The sequence below is a fragment of the Panthera onca genome, chromosome D1 (genome assembly GCF_046562875.1).
Source record: "Panthera onca isolate mPanOnc1 chromosome D1, mPanOnc1 haplotype 2, whole genome shotgun sequence".
NCBI classification, from domain to species: Eukaryota; Metazoa; Chordata; class Mammalia; order Carnivora; family Felidae; genus Panthera; species Panthera onca.
Window position 1 is genome coordinate 114,031,895 of NC_138348.1, and position 5,388 is coordinate 114,037,282.

The 5,388-nt window shown below is 48.7% G+C and overlaps 1 long non-coding RNA gene across 1 annotated transcript; it reads right to left on the minus strand.

The window, feature by feature from the left end:
- Positions 1 to 1,252: 1,252 nt before the first annotated feature.
- LOC132660771 (uncharacterized) lies at positions 1,253 to 3,768 on the minus strand. Its single transcript, XR_009601876.3, has 3 exons — positions 3,690 to 3,768; positions 3,091 to 3,176; positions 1,253 to 2,841 (listed from the first exon to the last, which is right to left on the minus strand). It is a non-coding gene; the product is annotated as an uncharacterized LOC132660771 (long non-coding RNA).
- Between the last annotated feature and the right edge of the window lie 1,620 nt (positions 3,769 to 5,388).

The following is a 5,388-nucleotide window of genomic DNA, read 5'->3' on the forward strand; positions in this document are numbered from 1 at the left end:
AAGATAACGGTAAGGATCTACTTTCTGTCTTGCTTGTCCCTTTCTTGGGCCTGAAAGCCATATTATTTATAGAATTATCGGAGCCTTGGATTGCTTTTGGTTCCAAATACTGTCCCTTCAGGGTTGGCCATCATTGTTGTCCACACAAAAAGCACCCATTCCTTATGCAGCCTGGCCTTCCTTTCTTTCCACAGCCCAGTGAATGGTTTACTTCCTGTGTTCTGGTCTTTGAATAAGGCTGTGCTCACCTGAGTTAACCCCACGGATTTCAGCTCAAGGTTAACTTGCCCTAATAAAACAACCACTTTCTCTGCTGATGTGTCCGCTGAGAACGCAAAATAGTTTAATAGTGGCCTAGCAATCATAATCCTCCTGTACCCCGAAGTCCTGAAGATATTTCATATTTTCTTCTAGCAATTTTATTCTACTGTATTTAGCTTATTTTTATTTATGTACATGTGTATGTATGTATGTACGTACTTATTTATTTTATTTTGTTTTATTTTATTTTACTTTATTTTGAGAGAGAGGGAGCATGAACCGGAGAGGGGCAAAGAGGGAGAAAGAACCCCAAGCAGGCTCTGTGCTGTCAGTGCTGAGGCTGACACAGGGTTCAGTCCCACAAACTGTGAGATCATGACCTGAGCTAAAATCAAGAGTCAGACACAACCGACTGAGCCACCCAGGTGCCCTGCTTTGTACCTACATTTTGAGCTTATTTTTATATTTTTCTTGAAGTAGGGACCTAATTTATCTTTTTCCATATAGTGAACCAATTTTTCCTACAAAATGTTTAAGTAACCCAAACTCTCATAGGCCTGTTTCTGGGTTCTGTTCTGTTCCGTGAGCTGTTTGTATGTTTCCATACCGTTACCGCATTATTTTTCCTATGGCTGGGTGATGTGTCTGACTGGTTAGTAGGGTGAGCCTGTCTCTTTTCTTTTTCAGGACTTTTTTATTTTTTTAATTTATTTTTATTTAGAAATTTTTTTAAACAATTTATTCATTTTTGAGAGACAGAGCACGAATGGGAGAGGGCAGAGAGAGAGGGAGACACAGAATCCAAAGCAGGCTCCAGGCTCTGACCTGTCAGCACAGAGCCCAACGTGGGGTTCGAACCCATGAACCGCAAGATCATGACCTAAGTTGAAGTTGGATGCTTAACCAACTGAGCCACCCAGGTACCTCTTCATGACTGTCTTAATCAGATATTAGGGAACTACACCCCCTGGGCCAAACTCTGCCCACCAACTATTTGTAATTAAAGTTTTATTGGAACACAACCATGCCCATTTGCTTACATACTGCAATGGCTCCTTTTGAGCCCCACGACAGTAGGGTTGAGTAGCTGCATCCAGCCACCAAAGCTTAAATGGTTAGTATTTGTTACAGAAAAAGTTTGCCGACTCCTGGTCTTAGTTATTCACAGACTTGAATTCTTCCACATGAAGATCAGAAATATTTTGGCAAGGTTCCCAGCTCCAGGTTCTTGATTACAAGCAACAGAATCTGGTTCTATCTGATGTAATGTAGAAATGAATTTACTGCAGAAGACATCGGAGTTCACCGGAGCTCTTGGGAAAAAGCCCAGCGAAACAAGCTCAAAATCTGCGCGTGAACCAAGGAAGAGCAGGCGGCAGCAGGACAGACAGACAGAAGGGAGCACTGCTGGGACACCAACATGGAAGCTGCCACAGTGAAAAGTCCTCTGAACCCTCCCCGCATCACTGCATCACTCAGGATTCACAACCCTGAGAAAGAGAATTTCATGTCTGAGCTCAGATCACGTACTCATATGCTAGTTTCCAAAGAGCAAGAAGGGGTGTCTGGCCCTTCTTCCACTTCCACAGAGGGGTTCCTGCCTTCTACCAAGACTCACTCAGTGGAGGACTCATTCCAAATATGAGCAGGGCAGGATCTCCCCAAAGGTGACCGTGACTTTGCTTGAAACTGCATTAAATTAGGGAAAAATTGTTATCTTTAAATATTGAAGACGATTCATCTCACTATTAATTCAACTCTTTCTTTATGCCCTTTGCTGGAGTTTTAAATTTTCTTCTGTAATGATCCTGTGAATTTTTGTCTCTTAAGTCCTTGATATTTTGCGGTTTGGTTGTTGTTGTTTTGGTATTTTATTGTCTACTATCTTCTTGACTTTATTACGGCTGATATTGAGGGGTGCTACTGATTTTGGGGCATTGGCCTTATAATATTGACCTTTCTTATTATTTCCAAAAGTCTGTTGGTTTTTAGTCTTCGTGTAAATGATCACAATAGTTATGACTGTGATGATCTCATCTCTTTCCATCCAATCCTTGTATTTCTTAGTATTCTTTCCTGTCTTATTACATTGCCCTGAACCTCCAGTGTTATGTAGAACATTACGACAGCATGTGTCTTGCATTGTTCCAGATCTTAAAGGGAATGCTTTTCAAGTGTTTCCAGGTACAAAGATAAATACTTTTCTATCCCATTGAGGAAGTTTCTTTTTGTTTCTAGTTTTCTACTAACTTACATAGTAAATAAGATGCTTTTTGTGCATCTGTTGAAATGTTCCTAAGTATTTCCTTCTTTAGCTTGTTAGTATATGAAATTACATTAATAGTTTTTTTCTAATGTAGTATTTTTCTCCTTACACTCCTAAACGTTAACCATAATTTATCACAATATAGTATATTCTTGTAGTCATTGAATTCCGTGAGCTAGTACACATTAGGATCTTTGCATCGGCATTCACCAGTGAGACTGGACTGTAATCTACTTCTAGTGTACTGTTTTTCATCAAGTTTTCATATGAGAGTTAAATTGGCTTCACGAAAGGCAATGGCAATCTTATCCTTCCTAAAGAAAAGAAATAATAAAACTAAGGTTACAAATCAGTAAGATGGAGAATTTTTGAAAGTAAAAACGATTACCCAAATTCCAATTCGTTCTTTTAAAAAGAGACAGATAACCAGTTGCCCACACTCCTCTCCTGGTAGTTATTAACAGCAGCCCCCGTCACCCACAAGGCCTTACCCACGGGGTGAGCCTGCCACTACGGACGTGGGTTTGATGCTGTGCATGAGCCGAATCACAGGGTAAACTTACCTGGTCTGTCTGGGTTGTAGGCTTCTCACTGGCAGTGTAGAAATCGTAACGTTCACCTCACTGGGAAGCTGGAAGTGCAAAGTAAACTCTTAACATCTACACAAAAGTAAGTTGACTCCAGCACCAGTGACTGCCGTCCCTGCGATCCACGAAGCGGAGCCAGGATCCCCGCCCCCAGACTGCACAGAAGAATCCCAAAGCCATCTTGACCAGAGGCAGGGGACCCCGTGTGTGAGGCCACACCACCACGAAGTGACAGAAAAGATACGTGTTGGTCTCCTCCCCCCAGTTCCTGGCACAGGCCTCCTGACTGATACCCTGGTAATGTCCTGGCTGATCGGAGTGTCTTTTACTTGTATGAGGTGACCCCAGGGGGGGTCTCCTTTCACCACAAAGACCAAGCCAGGATTAGGAGCTTGAAATTTCAGCACCCTCCCCCTCCATTCTCTCGGGAAGGGAGAGGGGCTATAAATGGACTGATCATGCCTAAAGCAAGGGGCTCAGAGGGCTCCCATGTCGGTGAACACATCCACATTCAGGGAGGGTGACACCCCAACTCCAGAAGCTCCTGTTCTGGGGCCTCCCAGAACTCACCCCACGCGACTCTTCGTCTGGCTGTTCCTCTGCACCTTTGTCGTGTCCTTTAATAAGCGGGTAAACGTGTTTCCCTGAGTTCTGAGAGCTGCCCTAGCAAATGCTTTACTCTGACGAGGGCGAGCGTGCGATCGCGAGATGTCCAGCCAAGGGGGACAGAAGTCGCGAGGACCCTGGGGACCCACCCCTCATGACCCACAACTGAAATGGGGGTTGAGGAACAGAGTCCCGGGACTGAGCCCTGACCGGGTGGGACCTGAGGCCTCCTCAGGGACACAGCGTGGGGCTGAGTGAAAACGTGGGACACGCAGCTGGACGTTGGGGAGAACCGGTGTCAGAAACGCGTGTGGGCATGCGCACACGTGGGCGGGCGGGAGCTGACGGCGGCAGGCGGGCGGGGAGAGGTGCGCATGCGCACGGGCCAGCGGGACCCAGGACGCTGCAGGCCTCCAGACGCAACGCGAGGGGTTCCCCTGGGACCAGCTCCTTCAGCGCCGGGGTTTCAGAGCTTGGGCCAATATTCCAGCGTCCTAAATGTGTCAGGGAAACTGCCAGAAGCGGCGGAGCCGACAGCACGGTGCCGACGAGGACCACAGGCAGGTGAGGCCACGTGGGCCCGAGCGGCCCCAGGGCGTGACTGGAAGGGGTGCGAGCTGCTGGGGCGGCGGACGCTGGCCCTCTTGGCCCGAGGTGCCGCCAGTTTGGAGGCCACGTGACGCTGCCCCACGGGTGAGGGCCACGAAGAGAGGTCATGATTCTCGCGTCCCCAGGTCTCCGGTCTTAGCTGCAAACCTGCAGCGGATCCCGGCTCGGGGCTCAGGCTTGTATCTGCGGGTCTCTCGGGGGTGGCCCTTCCGCACCGGTTTTCCCCGCCCTTCCACCTGCCGCGGGCCCCGACCCCGCACCGCTCACCGGTGACCGGGCCGGCCGGGAGGTGCCTTCTCTCCCATCTCGTCTTGATGCGCTTTATCTCGGGAAGGAGACCCTTGCGGCACGGAAGGGAGTCCCCTCTTCCGTCTTACTCTCCAGGGGTGCCGGTGGGACACGGACGGCATTGCTCACGCGTGTGCGAGGACCTCGGGGTCACCGCAGGGCCACCAGCCAGGCCGCGGTACCTGTGCCCCTGCCCCTGCCCCGGCCCCGAGAGGGTTAGCGCCGGCTCCGGCTCCGTGGGGACAGGTCTAGTATTCTCCGCCCCCTTCCTCTGGACAGGCTGACCCCGCCGCCTCCCTCCGGGATTCGCCCTCCTTCAGTCCTTCCTCCACTTCAAGGCTCAACCCCAAGGTCAGCTCTGCTGTGAACTTTGCCTCCGCTCTCCCCTGTCCTCTCCCATCTTCCCTCCTCACTAGTATCTGTGGTTGCCAGTCTCAACGTCCTTATCCAAATGTCTGTCACAACACCGGTGACACTTTATTCTCTCTAGCTGATTGTGGCTGTGTCCCTCCAATGGACTGGAGCCTCCTTGAGGGCAAGGACTTGGTCAAAGTTCTTCTGTAACCCAGTCAACATAATAAAGTAGCCAGCACATAATAGGTCACACTTGGTTTCTTTTATCCCCTCCGCAGCCAAATGTAGAGGAAAGTCAAAACCTTTTTTCAGAACAATTAGAGATCCCGCCGTTTCCACCCTATTTACCACTTCCTCTCTTCACCAGATGTCTCAGGAAAGAATAAACAAAGTCAGGCAGAAACTCAATTTTTTGGG